This window comes from Marmota marmota, unplaced genomic scaffold, assembly GCF_001458135.2.
Source record: "Marmota marmota marmota unplaced genomic scaffold, marMar, whole genome shotgun sequence".
NCBI lineage: Eukaryota > Metazoa > Chordata > Mammalia > Rodentia > Sciuridae > Marmota > Marmota marmota.
Genome location: NW_026000048.1, coordinates 294,761 through 315,204, shown reverse-complemented (window position 1 = coordinate 315,204; position 20,444 = coordinate 294,761). Strand labels below are relative to the sequence as shown.

The following is a 20,444-nucleotide window of genomic DNA, read 5'->3' as shown; positions in this document are numbered from 1 at the left end:
TTGAAATTAATTCTAATAGTTCTTACCTAAAATCTGCAGGCTGGAGGTCGGAGTAAAGGAAATGTATGTCATCTGTGTCTGTTATTTGCTATAATGCTGTGTTGATAAACAATACATCTGTCCTTTTGAGAAACCATGAATCAGATTTATTGAAAAAGAAACATTTAACTGTATTATACAGGATTTCATCAAAGGTTTCAAAATGAGAAATCAAGTGCCTAATGACACCTTACAAGTTTTAACAAAGTCATATATTAAATTGCCCCTAATGGTAATTCTTTAGTGTTTTTTTTTTTTTGATAGGATCGTTATAACTTTGTTTATTGTTGAAAAAAGGGTTAATCATGACATTTTTGCAAAGGATTAATTTTATATTCTTGGGATACTTAATGACATCCAAGACTACTGAATCGTTTGAATACAAGGATGTTATTCTTAGAATAAGCTCTTCTAGTAATTCCAGATCCAGCCCTGGGTCTATTTAATTTAAGACTGCACTACTTTGATACTTTTCTGAGGGGAATTTTTGAATTTGTCACTGAGAATACACTGGCACAAGGTATATCAAGTATATTTGTAATCAGTGAAAGGAATCATTTTTATAACCAGGAGAAAGCCATGTGGTATGAACACCATGGTGGGCATTTCTCTGCCCCTGGACTTACAGTTCCATAGAGCTATGAGAGTCTCATAGTGCCCAAGGGCTGGAAACTAAATACTGAATTGCAAACATGTATCCATCAAAGTTGGATCAAGGAATTCTCTTCAAAATTACCTGCAAGCTTTTATTCCCAGGAGAACTCTGTAGGTCTCTTAAGTAATTAATGTCCATGAGAGCATTTGACAGCCATTTTGGATTAAAAAAAAAAAGTAACCTGGGTCCAAAGAATTATTGAAAGGAAATAAACATGTACAAACAATCTTGAATCAGAAGGAACTGAAATTAGACATCCAAGTAAAGATGAACTACTCTAATACAAGTCTATCATGTGTATGACTAATTACAGTTTCCTTTCCATTAGCAGGAAAAATTGCTGCTACTTAAGGAGCTGGTATGCTACCTCTTATTACTATGATAGATTGCTAGTGCAGTGCCTTCCAAAGTGAGTAATGTCTTGCTGGACATTGGTAATTCACTTAAACTTACTAACATAATAACAGATACAATGACATAACCTCCGGATTCACATTAGCATCTATAGCTCCGTCTGTTCTTGCTGAATCAAAATTAAAGATGCTTGGAGTGAAAACAATGTTTTGGCTACGTGATGTTTTAACATATATCATTTTCTCAGTTGGAGATGCTACAAAACAAGACCAGATCAGAGTTATTTTATCTTCTGAACTTCTTCACCATGTTAACAAATTACCTAAATTTGAAGAAAATTATAACCCAAAAACAAAACAAAAATGAGTTATTCACCCTACTGTGGACCTTTAACGTCTAATAGCATATTTCCATTGTACTCACAAGGAACATTTAAGCAAATGGGTCCAGAAACCTTACGAATTACTAGTAAAATAAATCATTTTTATTGAAATATTTAAAAATTAAATTTCCACAATGTTTAATTAGCACAAAACAACTGAACTTCATCTGACCTCAGTAACTGAGATCAGATGAAGTATCTGAATAAAAAGTAATTTGCTTAAAACTCTATTTTTTTAAACCCAAACACCTTTGATCTTACACTACTGCAGCTATGATAGCTTTAATCAGTTTTATTTAACTCTAATTAACACCTATATTCTGGTATATTTCACAAAATGCATTAGATATAAAACTGCTTGACAACAGGACACTATATACTGTGGCAAGCTGTAGAAGGGATCATGGTCCTAATTATCAGGACCACTCCAGGGTCCTATTCCTTGGAGTAACTTACTTGGATTAGGGTTCTTTGCAGATGGGAAGAAATTAAGGCTCCTAATATGGGGAGGTTATTCTAAGTTACTCAGGTGGGCCCTTAGGCTGTCACAAGCATCCTCTTAACAGGGACATTTGACCCACACAGGGGAGGAGAGGATATGAAGACAGAGGCAGAGATGGGCAGCCTACAAGTCATTAGCTGAATTAGATTTTCTTTCCAGGTTTCCTCTAAATATTATTTTAAATGGTGTGATACAATATTATTTTTTCTGCCCCACTCCAATTCTGGCATCTTGTAGAAGTTCTAAACCAAAGTAATACCCAACCCTGCCATTTCCTTACTCAGAACAATCAATTGCTTGAGAGGTACTATGAGAGGTATGCATGTCCTACTTTACATTGTATTTCTGGATTACGTTCTCCATGTTCAGCTAAAATCTTCATTATTCTATAAAATGAATTCTAAGCATCGATTTCAATATTATATACTTTTGTGAATGACATAGTCTGAATTTTGTTTCCTCCTTTTCTATTTGAAGTTCCTCATTCTAGGATTACTTCTAAGTAACTAAAGTTAGAAATGTACTCGTTACCTCATTAAAGATTCTCTGAAATGGCTAAGAATTGAGCTTCTAAAAATCATTTTTGCTATTAAATTTTTACAGAAATTTGGTACAGGAAAGTCTTTGTGCTTTTTGAATCATTTCCTGTCCTTATTGCAGTGCTCATGAAAAAGAGGCATGCTTTAGCTGAACCAGCTGCTGGGCTGCCAGGAATAGTAAATTACTCCAACACTCCAAACTGATGCGATCCCACTGCACTTTTTTTTTTTTTTCAGCAGGATTTCCTCATTTTTCACAATTATTTGTTTCCACTCTAAATTAGCTTCCTAGAAATAGCCTCTATCAGATGTCTACTTAGTTCGGTACAGAGTTGCCACAAACGAAAAGAACCCACAGTTCATTATTTCCATATCCCTTTAATTAAAGTTAAAAATACAGCTTTTTTTTTTCATTGAAACTTTCCCTCCTTTCCTTGAAATAGATCATTGTTAAAGTACCAGAAAAAAAATCAAGAGTCTCTAAATCCATTTTGAATTCTTCATGATTATTGAAATTGATCATTAAATGCTTTGGATTTAAAAATAACAACAATGAAAAGTCATTGATGTGTTTGAGGAACTGGTAGAAAATCAATCCTAGACTCATTCAGTTGGCTTTAGTTTCAGCCGTTCTTACCTGTATTCATGTTCCCAAATATGGATCCTTCTAGTGACATTCAGATGAATATGTTCATTAATTTAACTATCGGAGAGATCTTAGCAACGCAACACACCCCAGGAACCGACCTCATCTTCCTGATTTGAGTGAGCCATTTCTGTGATAGTCTACTTATTCTTAGGGGCATAAATCATTTTGATTATATAAACCAGAAGAGGGGATTTCCCCCTGAGTGTCCCTCTGGTGGTCCCTCCTGTGGCACAGGTTGCCGTCCCTCACTCTTGCTCACACAACAGAGCACATTGGCAGATGGGAAATTTTCATTTTTTTATTAATTCTTTTTTGTTATTGATGCTTTTCATTTATACATATATACATGAATATTATTTTTCTCTTTGTTTTCTTTCCCTTTTTCTTTTCTGTAAAATTTTTATTCTGCTTTCTTTTTTTTAGTTCCTTCTCTTTTGCTTCCTTTTTAAGTTTTATTTTTTATTGGTTTTATTTTTGTTGATTTTTTAGCTTCTTAGTTTACTTTATGTCTTTTTCACCCTTTTCTATTGTTGGCATTGTGGTTGTTATTTTTGATTTTTACTTAATTTCTTTATCTGGTTTCTACTGATTGCTGTTCCTTTTCTGCTTTCTATGCTGGGGCTCAAGCCCAGCGCTTGGAGCACGCTGAGTATGTGCTCTGAGGCTGAGCTATAGTTTCAGCCCAGCTCAGAGAAACTGCACATTACTCCAGCCATTACCTTCCTGATTGAACTTTGGAAGATACTTAAACTTTAAGAATAGGGAGAAAAAAGTCCTGGGTCACTGACCCAGCCCCAAACAGGCACTGCTGAGCAAGAGCTGAAATTCCACTCCAGGACATTCACCCCCACAGAAACAGCAGAGAAATAACACAACGGTGGTGAATTCTGCATCCATGAGGGAACTCAGCATAGGCTGCTTCCTTACTTATCAGAGCACACACTGCTGACAAGCTGGAGGAAGAACCCCAGAGGGTGCCACCCACACATCTAGCTGTCTACATCGCCCCTGCCTGAACTACCAGAGGGATCCCATTCCTGTGAGAATTAGGTCTTTTAGAATTAGGGAAATTAGGTCTCTCAGACTCTGACACACACATTGTTTCAAAATCCTCTAATCACAGCCAAAGAAACCATAGGGAAACTCCACCATGAAGCTCAGTTGTAATGAAAATCAACACTAAACAACAACCCAATATCCCAGAACACAAAATCAAGAGAAGGCTGCTGACTAGGAAGGCCCTTGCATAAAAGTAGAAGAGATATTTATTCCAACAGATGTACAAATCTCAACATAGAAATAATAAATATGAAAAACAAGGCAACACGGTACCTTCTAAGTTCACAATCCTCTAGTAAATAATTCCAAAGACATTGAAATAGATAAAATTCTGAATAAGAATTCAAAAGAATGAGTTATAAAAAAAACTCAGTGAATTCTAAGGGAATAAAAACAAATAGCTAACTAAGAAAGACAATGCAGGATACAAATGAACAATTTTATAAAGAGACAGAAATTTTGAAAACATACCAAACACACATGGTTGAAATAAGTCAGAGTAAAATCTCAGTTGAAAGCTTCTTCAATAGACTAGAGCAAAAGGAAGGGGAGAAAAAGCATTTCAGGACTTGACAGAAATAAAAATAAGACTCTAAAATATGAAACATACAAGATCTCTGGGACCCCTTTAAAAGACCAAACATACACATATGCAGAAGAGATGAGGGAGAACAGGGCTGAAGGTATGGAAAAACTATTCAGTAAAATAATTGAAGAATTATTTCCAAAATCTTGGAAAGCCATGGGTATCCAAATACAGGAGGCATTTAGAACTCCAAATAGACATGATCAGAAAAGAAGGCTTCCTTGACATAGTATAGTTAAGCTGCCAAAAGTACAAAACAAATAAAGGATATTAAAAACTTCAAAAGAGAAGTTCCAAGTACATTTAAAGGCAAACCCATCAGAATCACAGCAGATTTCTTTGCAGAATCTCTAGAGGCCACAGGAACACAGGATGGTGTGTTTTAAGTCCTGAAAAGAAAATAACAGCTAATCTATATTACTATTCCCAGCGAAATGATTCTTGAGAATTAAAGATGAAATAAAGATTTCCCAGGACAAATATAAACTAAGAGAACTATTACCACTAAACCAGCATTAAAAAGGATATTTAAGGGAATCCTATATACCCAGAAGAAGGTAAAAGATAAATACCACAAGAGTACAGGAAAGGATACATATCACTAGAAGAGTAGGTAAGCAAATGAGAATTCGGAAAGAATAAAACATTATCAACATGGAAACCATCAAATCTCGAATATAAATTTAAAAAGACAAAACAAAAATAAGGTAATCAAAACAACCAGAAGTAAAACAACAAAATGACAGGAATAAGCACCCACCTTTTGGTAATAAACTTAACTGTAAATGGTCTTAATTCTCCAACTAAAAGATGTGAATTGGCTGATTGTTTTCAAAAATAAGACTTGATAATATGCGGCCTGCAAAAAACTCACCTCATTGGCAAAGACATATACAGACTAACAGTGAAAGAATGAGAAAAGATATTCCTAACAAATGGAATCCAAAAGCAAGCAGGATTAACTATACACATGTCTGGGGTTAAACAAACAAACAAACAAAACCAGACTTAAAGCCAAAATCACTTAGAAGAGATAAATAAAGTTGCTATATGTTGATAAAGGAAACAATTTATCAAGAAAACATAATAATAATAAATATACATGCCCTGAACATCAGAATATCCAATCTTATAAAACAAATATTACCATGTATAAGATTATATATAGGACCCAATACAATAATAGAGGGTGACTATAATACTCCACTCTCACTAGAAGATAGATGAGGCCATACTACCAAAAGTGATCTACAGGTTTAGTGCAATTCCATCAAAATACCGATGACATTCTTCACAAACTAGAAAAACTTATCATAAAATTCACATGGACCTACAAAAGACCCCAAACTGCCAAAGCAATCCTGAGCAAAAAGGGCAATGTTGGAGGCATCTTAATACCTGATTTCAAATGTACTACAGAGCCATAGTATCAAAAATGCCATGGTATTGGCATAAAAACAGACACATAGACCAATGGAATAGAACAGAGAACCCAGAAATAAACTTGAGAATCTATAGCCAACTGATTCTTCACAAAGATGCCAAAAACATACACTGGAGAAAAAAAGAGCCTCTTCAACACATGGTGCTGTTAAAACTGGGTATCCACATGTAGAAGATCAAAACAAGAGACCTCTATCTCTCACCCTGCACAAAATCACCTTAAAATAGACAAAGACCTCAATATAAGACCAAACACTTTGAAGCTGCTGGAAGAAAACACAGGAGAAACTGTTCAGGATATTGGCACGGGCAATGATTTTCTGCATAGGACCCAAATAGCTCGGAAAACAATAGAGAATTGATAAATGGAAGTACACTAAATTTAAAAGGTTCTGCACAGCAGAGTAAAAGTCAACAGAGTGAACAAACAACTGTCAGAACAGGATATCTTTGCCAACTATTCATCCAACTGAAGATTAATATGCAGAATGCATAAAGGACTTAAAAAACTTAACAAAACAATAAGTAATCCTATCAGAAATGGGTTAATTATCTGAGTAGATACTTCTCAAAGGAGAAAGTATAAAAGGTCAATAAATGTATGAAAAAATGCTCAATATATTTAGCCATAAGGGAAATAAAAATCAAACTACATTCAGATTTTCTCTCACCCCAGTCAGAATTGCTATTAAAAAAAAAAAAAAACAAATGCTAGTGAGGATGTGGAGAAAAAGGCATTTTTACACACTGTTGGTGGGAGTGTAAATTGGTAGAGTCACTATGGAAAACAGTAAGAAATTTCCTCAAATAACTAAAAATGCAGAACTATTCATAATAGCAAAGATATGGAATCAGTCCAGGTGCTTATTTACAGATAAATGGATAAGAAAAACATTATGTTTGTGTGTGTATATACACACACACACATATATGCATGCATAAATGTATCTATCTATATGTATATATATGAGGTACCATGTACATATACATCATATATATAAAATGTATATATATCATGTGTATATGCCATGTATATGCCATATATATATATAGGACATACCTTGTATATACCATGCATATACATTTGATTTTAAAAATTCAAGATTGAATCTTGAAACAGAATTGAACTGAAACTGAACTTGAAATTTTATATATGGTAGAAAATGTATATATGGAAATCACGTTATTTGTAGGAATGTGGCTGAAACCGGAGGACACCATATTAAAGGAAGCAAGCCAGACACAGAAAGACAAGTATCATATGTTTTTTTCTCATGTACAAACTTCAAAAAAATGTAGATGACCGGGAAGTATAAGTAGAAGAGGGCCTTATTAGGGAAGGAGAAGGGGAAGAGAGAGAGGGCAAGAGAGGGGACAAGGGATGGTGGACATGATCAAATGTCAGTATATGTATGTATGTCAGTGTCACATTGAAACCCACTGACTTGTAAAATCAACAATCAATATGTATTAATAATTATCATCATAATAGAAGGTCATGTTTCATACAGGAAGCAATGGCCAAATTCACAAGAATGGAGGGGCACTTTGTAACTGGACGACAAAGTTAGCAGTGTGGCTTGAACACAGGTGTGCACAGGGAGGTCAGGGTTGATGAAGACTGAAGATGAGCCTAATACAGGAAGGATCTATATATCACCGAAGGGGTCCGAGATTCATTTTGTAGACATCAGGAAGTGAATTAAGGATGTTAAACAGAGGGTAGCAAGATCATGGTGGTGCCCTATATTGGGTAGATTTGCAAATGTTTGAGAGAATACTGACAGGAAGATTTGTTACCAGAGTCGGGCAGAAATGTAAGATTCCAAAATAAAAGAACATCATTAAAAATGAGTGAAATAGAATTAGAGGAAAAATATGAGAGTGGCCTTGTGGGAATGTTTGTCTCAAATTGCCAGCAGTGGGTAATGGAATGGAGTGGTCAAGAACATTCCCTGCCTCCTGGATCACAATCCCAGCAATTTACCACACACTATTGAGCTCTGTCAAGTTGTCACTGTTAAGAATGTAACATTGTAGGTCTATAAGGAAATATCTGTGCTGGTTAAAATAAAACCAGCCCCTCAGAATTTGAGGTGTAAACCTGATGTAGTGTTTTAACTGTCCATTACTGGCATACAATTAAGTGTTTTTGATTCTGTAATAAAACAATTATGGAAATTATGTTTTACATTGTCAAGTTAAGTGGAAACCCATGATTAAATTTTAATTTTTACATAATTGTTTAAGTATACAAGGCACATTAGAAGACACCTTTAGGAAACAGAATGTAGAAATATTCTGATTAGGCACATAAACCGATGCGTCTAAATTGTACCCAGGCCCAGAGCACCAATTGGTTATTAATAGCTTTCTACAGACTAAGTAATAGGGACAGACTGCTTTGTGAACAGGACCTCTCCACAGGTTAGAAATACCACAGACTTAGGGAAAAGGAGTTAAGGAAAAATGATGGGAGACTGTGCAAGTCGTATGGTGTCTATAGAGTCTAGTGGTAGTTTACACCAGTGCAGGAGTGGAAGTATGGAGACTAGCAAGGCCATGTTGATGGAGGATGACCAGTAGTTGCCTTTGATGTTTCTGGACACAAAGAAACTCAATCTATACTTAATGAGCATCCTCCAGGTACCACACACTGTGAAAGTTTCTTTACAGAGAATGGGCAGTATGTATGCAAGAGAACCTCACTGACCAACTAGCGACAGGGGGAATGAACGTCTAGACAGTGATTGATCAATTTTATTTACTAGATACTTAGTAAATACCACAAAGGAGCGGACTTGGGGGCTCAGAATTCCCTCATGAGGCAAAACCTTTTTGCTGGCATGTTGCAGATTTTTCCAGGTGGAAGAATAGGGAATGATCTTTTGGCAGAGGACACGAGCTAGTTCAATGGCCTTCAAACATAAAGGAGCTGAAATGCTTAACTGTGTGGAATGCTAACCAAGGACCCAAGTTAGGTGCATGAGCTGGGCTGACCTGGATATGCATTTAGAGAACTTCCTGAGATCAGTCATTGTAGGGTTTCTTATTTTCATTGAAAATGTGTCATATTTTAATCTCAACATTCAAGAAATATGACGATGGGAGACATTTATGCAGAAGTGAAATACTCAGACTTGCGTTGGAAAGGAAGTCTAATGTCAAGGGCAAGGATGTAGCTGGAGAGAGTAACACTAGAGTTAGAGCATCGAACAGCTCACTGCAGTAGCCAAGGGTTAAAGCCATAGGGCCAAGTAGCAATGTGGCAAAGCAAAGAGGAGCTGAAGGAAGTCTGAAGGACACTGACAGGGAATACACAGGTAAGGGTTAGTTTTCCCTAGCAGTCAGTTGGGACACAGAAATATAAGTGACAGGAGAGATATCATCAGATGCGTTTATCAGATTTTCAGGCAAGAAAGAATCAGAGCAAAGGAAGATGACACTCTCTCCCACTTAAGTAGGACTCCACCCAACTCAGCACAGCCCTCAAGGGGCTCCTAGCCTCTCAAATCAGTAAAACAATGAGATTAAAGTCTGTGGTGCAGTTACTGTTAAAATAAAAATTCCCTTATTAATATATTCTAAGCTGGTAACAGATCTCCTGGAGAAATCAGTGTTCAGTAGCATCATTCAATTCAATTAACATTTATTTGCTTCTATCGTGTTCTCTGCTCTTGTGTTAACCTCCCAGGGAAATATATTTAAAAAAAAATAGAAAAATACTAACAATTCCAAACTCTTTACATACAATGTGTTTTCTTGCCACAGATTCTTCTTTTCTTTTTTTTTTCCTTTTGGTTCTGCGGATTGAACTCAGGGGTACTTAACCACTGAACCACATCCCCAACACTTTTATATTTTATTTTGAGACAGGGTCTCTGAGTTGCTTAGGACCTCGCTGAGTTGCTGAGGCTGGCTTTGAACTAACAATCCTTCTGCCTCAGTCTCCCAAGCTGCTGGGATTTCAAGCATGTGCCACTATGCCCAGCTCTTGCCATAGATTCTTATGTGACTGATTTTATGTGCCTCCTAATTTGGAAGCTGTGCTGTATCTGCTGGCGAAAGAGGCTTCTGACAGTGCACTTTAGAGTCTTGGGATTAGGAATATTAGTCCCGAATTAGAGATTTAATCATTTTATTTTAGACTATTATACTTTGTTGTATAATAGTCTAGTTATTAGTGCTTAGGGTAGAAACCCCAAAATTCTTTGTTAATGATTTTTACTTTGGTAGAAACCTTTTTATTGTTGCTGCCTATGTAAAATAGGGGAAAAGAGCAAAATTCACATTGAGACACTATTTGTGTTTCTTCATCTCAACACTGTGTTGCCCCATTGTTGAAGAGCCATTAGACATTACCATCAGTCCACATTATTTATTAAAATCTGTATTTTTTATGAAAGCTAAATTAAAACATGAATTTTCAAGAAAGTAACCAAAACTTTTGGTGGCTCATTTGCATGTTGATATTGATTTAAACATCAATGTCATGAATGCTGAATAATCCTGAATAATCTTGATTTAGGAAAACCACCAAAATCATGAATTCAGAGAATCTAAAAGGGCAGGTAACTTTTCAAACACGAATCTTTGCTTCCTGGGCAGAGAAACACATTTTTAAAAGAAAGTATTTTAAAAAGGGCACACACAGTCTCCTTTCCCCTAAGAGAAATAGTCCACTTTACCTACCACTGTAATCTATTCAACAAATTTAGACACCTACTGACTTGTTCAGCTTAACACAGAAAGATATCATTATTTTGTATTCAAATATCACTCAAAATGATTGATTTACTTTTCAGTGGGAAAACTGGCTCAGCACGTTGCCTGGCTGACACTCGCTTTTCCAATTTTTGAGCTGCCCCTTGTCCTAGCTCTAAGTGCACATCCCATATTATATTCCTGATTGAGGAATGTTCATGAACCAGTAGCTTTTCTTCCACAGCCAACAGCCACATGATTAGGTACTAAAAGCTGACACTTGTGTGCCACTCCATACTTTAGCACAGACAGGATTCCAAGCTCCACTAAACAACAGTCCCCTGTCTGCTTGTCTTCCTTTGGTACAATGCTGTCGATTTCCCTGTCTGGTCCTCAGGGTATTCATGGCATTCTTTAATGCAATCTGCTGATCAACAAATGGAATATAAGGCTGGAGGAATTCTCCTTTAGATTTTACAGTACCTATTTTTAGGTGTAAAGTAAGGAATAAGTAAAGAAAGGATTTTAGGATGAGTAAAGAAAGGAATATCAGAAACACAGGAACCATTTTAAAACCAAGATGCTGATTACTTTATCACAAAGTTCGTTTTTAGAAATGATCAAAAGATGATGTTTTAGTAACATTTAACAGTAAAGATGTTAGACTTTCTTACCTAAAACTATACTTTAAGAAAAATTGAATGCAAGAATTTTTTTGTTATCGAAATGAGTTTGTTTAAAACCAATTTATTACTGTTCATACATACACACATTTAATGTTGTTTCTCCATACCCAGATACACACTCTGGACCTCTTGTTTCTAATTTTATGTATATATATATATATATATATATATATATATATATATATATACATCAAATCTCAACAGGCAAGTATAAGTCTGTTTCCTGAAAAGAATGTCAGAAACTGGTCACCAAGACATTGTAATCTTCCAACTCATAAGATAGAGACTTAAAAAGTCATTAATAAGTGACCTGCCATTTTGTGAAGTGTTGCCTTTAGGGATAATAAAGAATACCCACTTATTTCAAGAATATACAATTCTTGCTGTACTGCTTTCCCTACTTGGACATATCAAAGCTTTAATAAGGTGATCCTGCCTGTGGACCCATTACATTTCTGCTTACATTACTGGATGAATATTCTTGATACATAATTTATTAAAAGATTAGCTCTGTTTGCTTGAGGTATGTCAATCCAAAATAGCTCATGCATTAAAAACTGGAGTGCACTATCAGTCCATTCTCCCCTCTTCAATGTCTTTGTTAGCTTCTGCCTTCCCCTTGCCTATCCTTGCTTGGGTAATGTGTGCTACTTGTAACTCTTCCTGATCAGCCTATGCTGGCCTCCTAAAGATGACTGTGCACATGAACCATATAGCCTTAAAACACTGTTTTAGCAAACCTATGGTCTTCCTTGTTAAAGCTGTGTGGTGGTGCAATCCAAGAAAACACATTTAGATCGACTAATTTTAAGCCCTCTTCTGAGTGATGTTCAGTACTCATTTGACACAGAGTACTTTTTTGGGGGTTCTGTTATTTCTCACTGTATTTTTAAACAAATAGCTCAAACCTACAAGAATTACACATAACACACACATTTTCCACCTTTACCAAATTAGATTCATAGTAGGAGTCTTCCTTAGACATATGAAATATATATTTTAAATGTTTATGTAAAGAGTACATATGCATTATATTTAGTATATCTTTCTATATACACACATATATAGATGCTTTCATATGTGGTACTTTAAAATAGTTTCTGACAAACTCAGGGCTGGAGTGTTGAACAAAAGCAATTACAATAACTACAATAGTTATTATAATAAATCCTTAAGCTCTATTTTCTTTCTTCTCTCTCTCTCTCTCTCTCTCTCTCTCTCTCTCTCTCTTTTTTCCCTCACTAACTCATGGAGGAAGTCATTCTAAATCTCTCATCACTGCTGAAATGCTATTTCTAAAAACAATATGCTTAATGATAAACTAATAAGGTGGTTAGTAGAGTCAGTTATGCATTTTCAGGACTTGTTATCTTTTGCTCACAGTGTTTTAAATGACATAAACCTCATGATAGGTTTAAAGTCACCACTTTTCATTTTAATTGTTAATACTTTTTACAGATTAATAACAATTTAAGATAATATCCATACTGAAAGATATTTAATAGACATCTTTGTACCATGGCAAACGCAATGGTTTCTTGTTTAATCCAAGGACACAGGTTATTATTAATCACTGAATTATTCAGTTAGCCAGTAACTACTTGCTGAATGATGGACACTGGAAAAGTATGCAGGAGTAAGACAGGGATTGCCTTCCACAAGCTGACCATATAACTAGGTTGGTGGATTCATAAGTCAGTCCTTGCAAACGAATTGAGCATGATCTGTCAAAGAGGCATGTACACAGTATAGAGGTGCAGAAAAAAAGGAGGGGGAGATAGTTTTAAAAGGAAGATTCAAGTTCTATAGATGACAGAACAGGTAAATCTGTGACTGGAAGGAAGACTAGGAGCTTGATTGATGGACAGCATGTGCCGTCATGAGGAGGCTCAGGGGATCACAAAAGGCTGGAGCGTTTCTGGGTGGGACTTGGTCAGCACAGAGGCTGAGGAGACACCAGGGAGGTCCACCTTTCTGGGGTGTTCACAGAGCCTCAATTCCACCCACTGCCAGTCCCTCTTCAGCAGACTCTGGCCTTCAGGGAATCATCTTTCACTTCATTGGCAGTGCAGCATATACTTAAGCTTGCGTCTCTCCCCGCACCATGATTACGCTATGTTAAAGTTCTGTGCGCCAGGTCACAAACTCCCACTGATGACAACTCTTTCTATTTTCTGTCTCCAAGATACGTTAGACTTCAAGTCTGAAAACCTTGCATCTCTATCTTACAGGTTATGATACTGAGTGAAACACCTCACTCCTTGGTTTTTAGAGATACTGTTTTAAGATACATTAGATTGATATCTGACTTAATTGGTCTCTCTTAGAAGGAGACTATTAAAGTCACAAATAATTTTTAAAGTAAATATGAATAATATATGATGGCCAATAAAACCTGAAACTAGTAAGAATCCACGAGGAATTGTGCATTCAGTAGGAATGGCAGTCCAGCCCCACGACCCTTCTTTTTCTTTGCAATGCATTTCAATCCTAATGTGAGACTTCTACATATGCCTTTTGGCAGTGCCTAGGGATTAGCAGTACAGAGAAGGCAGGGCCCAGGGAAGCAGGACAGAAGAAGTACCATGAGCATCTCCCCACAGCCCCTTTGCAGGGGCAGCAAAGTAGCAGCAGGCCTGCACCATCCCACTGTACCAGGGCTCCTACCTGGATAGCACCCCAAGCCTCCTCCACAACCTGCACTGCCCTCATCCTGGGAAAACTCTACTATGGCTAAAGCTACTGCAAAAATAAACAAGAGGAATAAAGGGGAGCATGCACAGCAGCCCTAGATAACATTTATGATCTGCATGAGAAATAAGTTGCTTGAATTTCCATGTGAAAGACTCCCTGGCTGCCTATGTGGATGGATCCAGAGATGAAAAAAAACAAACACTGCCATTGTTTCCGAGGGTTTATAATTAACATGTGAGGGAGCAGGACTTGGCTTTCTGGTCTGAGTGAGACATGTCAGCCAGGCAATCCCTGAGCTGGAGAGATGGTCACAAAGCATGTGCCCACGCTCTTGGCTTGCCACTGCCCGGGTTATCAGTGCTTTCCACCTTGGGAACAAATTATGACTCATTTGGAAAATGTCACCCATTATAATTACTGAACTTCGTCCAATACAAGCCCAGAGGACAATACCTTAAGCTGGTTCGTAATAAGACAAATACCGAATCCCATCTTGAACATGTGATTATGAAAGTGAAAGTTCAAGCCCTTATTCTCTGCCCTTGGTGATGCAGACCCTAGGCCTCCACCTGCTTTCTTATTTGTCCCCTTCCTCTCCTCAAAAGGAAAGTCATTTATAATTTGGTAACAGCCCAGCCTTCATAACAAATTAAACATTGCTCTGATACTCCCTGATAGACCTAGAAAAACCCATGAGTTTTGGGCATTTTTATTTTCTTTAATTAGGTTGCCAAATCCAAGTCTTTTTTGCATTTTGTAATTTGATTGAAATTATTTGTTCATCTTTATTTTTTTTTTAATTCTGGATCTAACAAAAGAGATCTTATAATTGGGCACATTTCTAAAAGTCCCCTAAATACAACATATGGCAAGAACAGTTTCAAATTCAGAGGAGTCCTGCCATACATTACTCGAACATCACACTACATGATAATTTGTGATAATGTCTTCACAAGTTCCCGTGAAGGTGACGGCTGCCATTCCTTGCCACGGCTGTGATAAACCAGCCTAGCAAAATGCAGCACAGAGAATACTATGGTTATTTGCTTCATTTCATTTCTTAGAAACTAAGCCCTCTAAAGGTTTAATAACCACTTTAGGCTTTCACAACTTGTAAATGGTTTTGAACCCTGGGCTTTCTGATTGTAAAATCTGCTCCTCATGATAATCTCATCCTCCCCAGGGAACTAACTGGTAACTTAGTAAGAGTAGCACAGTGCTCCTACACACTAGACAAAATTAATTTATGCAATTCACATTATGTGATAAGATCTGTCATTACTAGTCCTATTTACAGATAAGAAGACCAAGGCACAGAGAAATTAAATGACTTGCCAGCTTTGTAGAGCTGGAAAATGACAGAAAATGGGTTGCCGCCTCAGGAAGTCTAACTGTAGGGCCTGCTTACATGTAAGCACTATGTCACAATATGACAAAATGAATACATATCACCTATCACCAAGGTTTTTGTTTCGATTGTATGCAAACATTTTATTGTCAAACTAGCTCCATATAAATGAAATTGAATAAAAATTTTTTAAAAAACCTACTTGTGAAGAGCCTTGATGTTGTATATCATGATGGGGATGGATACATTCATTCAGTCCACAGGCCACTGAGCAACTTGTAACAGAAGTATGTGCCATTACTCTGCATATCTAAATGGGCACACAAAAAAGATGAAAAGGATCAGTCAATAAGTATTATTTCATATCATTTGCACGAGAGTATCTTTTGCATTTGTAGCATAATAGTAATAGATGTTTGACAAGCAATCTAGTGGAAAGACATTCATTACATACCTCTGTTTTGCACACAATATGAAGTACAGCCATGGGAATGTACTGTTTAGTCAATAAATGTTACATATGATCAAAAAGTAAATTTACGTGTGAATTGCTACAATGTTTCTGAAAAGCCATACATTTATCAATAAGAAACAAATCAAACAAAAAAAAATCAAGTTTGTTCTAAGATACAGAGTTTTTAGGAGGCCAAAGTGCTGAGCCTATGCCTGCCTATGAAATTTCATTTAATCTTCACAACAAACCTACAATTAGGTAGTCCTCTCATTTTACAAATTCGAAGACTCTAATAATACAGCAATTGGCCCAGGTCTCTGCACTCTCTGGAGCATGCTACTTTACTGTACCATTCTGAGTGTGCACAGTACGTGGCTCTTGTGGGGACTTGTGCGTCGTGTGTCCTACAATGTGAGAGATAGCACGAGCATCACACAAAGATGTGTCTCATAGGTTCTCTTCTCCCCTGCACTTCTCTAAAATACAGGATGACACCCTATTGATCTTTGTATGTCAAACAGATATATAGTGAGATCTCACTTTAGGATAAAGGGATTGAAACAAAAATATTTACTGAGTCCATGAATAAATGAACAGCAGCCACGAAAATCAGAATTAGCATCCATTTTTTTTTGGTCTAAATTCACAGTTTTGTCAATCCTATAATTCACTTGCCAATGTTATCTTCTGGTTTGCAATATAACCGCAAGGAGAAAAGGCAGAATGAATAATCTAAAATCATTCAGAAAATTACATGCGAGTTAGTTTACTTAGAAAGTTTCTTCCAAAATAATAAAAAAAGGTTAAATTACTTTTTAGAAAGAAAAAAAAATCTACTTTCCACTTCTAACAGGACCTACATACCTTCCCGAATCCCAGCACCATGGGGAAGAACTGTAGGAATACTGAAACTATCAAAGCCACAGGCAGAAACTGCAGGCACCATGGACTAGACAACCAGGAATCAGGAGTGGCTGCCTTGGAGCGGAGATGCTGCAGAGACACAGCCAGCATGGGGACCCTGATGGTGAGACCACTTTATCCTCTGGGGAAAACAGGGCTGTGGTGTGGTGGCCAGGGCTGAGCAGATGACAGCCCCACTGCCTGTTTCCGTGTGGCCTGTGAACTAAGAATGGATCTACATCTCTACATTTTGAAACAAATTTAAAAGATTGTGCAAATTAATTGAATTTCAAATTACAGAGTCTATAAATAAAGTTTTATGGGAAGGCAGCCATAGCCATCCATTTACATACTGTCTCTGGCTTCTTTCATGATTCAGTAACACAGTTGAGTAGTTATGACAGAGACAGTAAGACCCGAAAAGCCTAAACATACATATATAGTCATGCCTTTGTATTCTGGGGGGATCAGCTCAGAATACTTTGGATGCCAGAATCCCTGGACGCTTAAGTCATCTATTAAAAATGACACCGTATTGCATATAATCCACACACATTCTCCTATGTACTTGACATCATCTCTGGATTACTTATAATACATAATACAATGTCAGTGCTATGTAAATAGTTCTTATACTGTATTGTCTAGAGAAAGAAGACAAGAAAAAGTCTACACTTGTTTAGGGTAGATGCAAATTTTTTCCAAATATTTTTGATCTGCCATTGGTTGAACCCATGATGTGGGCTGACTGTACACTCCCTAACCCTTTAAGGGAACTGCTGATTTCTGGTCTGGAGAATTGTGAGGTCCTGATGTAGAGAATATTTTATTAGAGGAAGGGGGTTGCTCAAGGCAGACTCAAGACAGGAGTTGGAATCTCCTTCCCAGAAGAGGGCTGAGAACCTTAGGGACAATTCACCAGTGACACTGCATCTCACAGGGAAGGGCATCTCTCTGGAGACAGTGGGGCTCTGTCCTGGAGGAGGCACCTGAGAGGAGGTCAAGTTAGCCACACTTCCTCTCTGGCACACTGCTGGACCAGGGAGGATGCATGGGGAAAGCTGGCCACCAGGAGAGTGCCATTCTCCAGCTGGTGCTCTCCAGGACCTTGACTGCCTCCTTGCATAAGGCACCTCAAGATGGCAGTTACCTTAACCAGCTGTCGCAGGGGAGGTTTGAGAGAGACGATGCCGAGAGCAAATGAAAATATCTAAGCAGGTAAAAAGAGACTCCACCCATTCCACTGAAGGGCCACGAGAGGACACAGCAAGGATGCACAGGTGGACAAAGAAGCAGAGCGAAACAAGCCTGCAGCAGGAAGGTGAAGAGGGTTCGCCAGGCCACATGAGGGGGGCACAACCTTTGTGGAGAGGAGGCCTCTACCGCTGAACAGCACCAAGGAAAGTTCCAACAGTCGTGTAAGAACCTCTGCTTTGTGCTCTCCACAGAACGTGAGAGAACAGACAGCAAAATTTTGAAGTTTTATCTTCAAACAGAGAAGTTAAGCTCCAATAAATGAGAAGACACCTAAGTGGTTTCCCATTAAAATTGCATCTTGGAGTGAAGAGAAGATGGGGTTGAGCCGGAAACTTGGCTCTGAACACAAATTCCAACATTTTCTTGCTGCATGACCTAGAACACCTGACCTTCCTGCCCAAGCCCCACTTCCATTACCTCTAAAATATGGTTGTTATGAGAGCTGTAGGAACAAATGTGCATGGAATGTCTAGCGAGCTGCATGTCGCCAGATATTCACCAGCAGATTATCTTCTTAGACCTGCCCGGCTTACTTCCTCTCCCTCCTTTGCTCATGCTAACTCAGCCCCAGGATTATTGCAGCTCTAGGAAAAAGATTGCGAGACATGAGGGCTCTGTATGCTGTGCCCTTCACTCTGATCCTCCTGCTCTCTCCAGGGGCACCACACTTTTGAATTCTGGGCTCTTCTCTAAATGGTAAACTGGGATTCATTTGCAAAAAAAAAAAAAAAGTAACTTCAAATCAAATTCAGAACCATCTTTGGTCCTTTGGGCTGAAATATACTGCCACAAGTTTTGTGCATAAATTATTAAAATTCACATCATGTCATTATCTGTTTACAGTCTGTCTTTCCCAGGGCTATATGTCTTGGTCATTCTGACTGATGTGACATCACATCAAGATGACTATTACAGTCTCAGAGGAAGACAGACACACAAAACAACACACAGATGTGTTTCTGCCTACTGATTGGCCTGGCAGTGAGGATCCAGTCTCTCCTGAGTCTTGTTGAACAGATGGCATCTCCCTCATGCCAGCCACACTTGGGGTGTAACTGTGCCTCCAGACCTACCTGCTAGGTGCAAGACAGGTTCTGATACTGAAAAAAAAAATTGCAAATAATAAAACAAAAAGACAGTGGAGTTGCGGATTTGGTGTATAAAGAATGAACACTTAGCACTTTGCTGGTGACACTGACCATTTAATTATCTGGAGAGCCATCTGGATATGCACAAAATAACATCAATCTCTTCCTTTAAAGATGTGGGCAAATCAGTTTTATGAATAGTTCCCGATAACAATCTTCCCTCCTTTCTTGACCATGAACCATGTGCCAAACTCAGGTAGGCAGAGCTGCTGAGTCAGCTGTCATGGCCTTTATTGTTTCAGAAGAGGATACTGAAGGCAAAAACGGAATTATTTTTCTTGACTAAAGTCATACTGCTAATAGAAACCTAAGGATATGAAGATGAAGTTTAGGTCTTTCCACAGACCAAACTAAGCTTGTTCTCACTGTTAGTAAAAGATACCACTTATTGTATAAAGAGTCAATAAATGGTTAATTTTGCTGTTATTAACAATACAACCCAACAGAAGGGAAACAGGTTATACTTACACAAAGCTTTATTGCCACAGTGAATGTAGAAGTTAATGCTGCCATAAGGAAATGTTCATAAGAATGTAGGGTATAAAATGTTATATACATTATATATGGTCAATTAGTAAGAATTAGAGGACTGTGTGTTGGAAGTGAGAAGACTGTGTAATAGTAGCTAATTTAATTGAAGTTACTCAATTTCTCTAAGACAGTACAAATAGGCTTGAGTTCAAATTTATGTTTAAAAGATAATGTGTATACATTTCTAGGTTTGGTGATAGCATCCCGGACCCCCATGTATGGAAACTCATTTCTTCTCTGAAGAAGATAATTGTTTTTCATAGGAACTGTCTATATATGCTAATACTCGTAATGGAAATATTTAGAGGCAGAATTGAAAAGAAAAAAGAATTGCTGACATTTTCTTTGAAATGGAGTCACTGCTTCCCAATCATATAAGCGAACAAACCCATGATGTTGGTAACTTCTCTAAGCAAAGGTTAAATTATGTTACTGTTTTCTGTTGAGGAGTTTCCCTGCACTGTAACAACCTGAGCTAATCAGAGAGACTGTCTCTTGGCTCAATTGTAAG

The 20,444-nt window shown here is 37.5% G+C and overlaps 1 protein-coding gene across 10 annotated transcripts in view; it reads right to left on the bottom strand.

Moving 5' to 3' along the window:
• Positions 1 to 20,444, bottom strand: part of Chrm3 (cholinergic receptor muscarinic 3) — a 424,602-nt gene that overhangs the window by 275,384 nt on the left and 128,774 nt on the right. For 8 of the 10 annotated variants that reach the window (XM_048812582.1, XM_048812577.1, XM_048812576.1 and 5 more), the window contains exon 2: positions 15,843 to 15,950. The exons of the other annotated variants lie outside the window; for them this stretch is intronic. The gene's annotated coding sequence lies outside the window, so the exon portion shown is untranslated. The remainder of the gene's footprint in view (positions 1 to 15,842; positions 15,951 to 20,444) is intronic. 10 annotated transcript variants of the gene reach the window in all.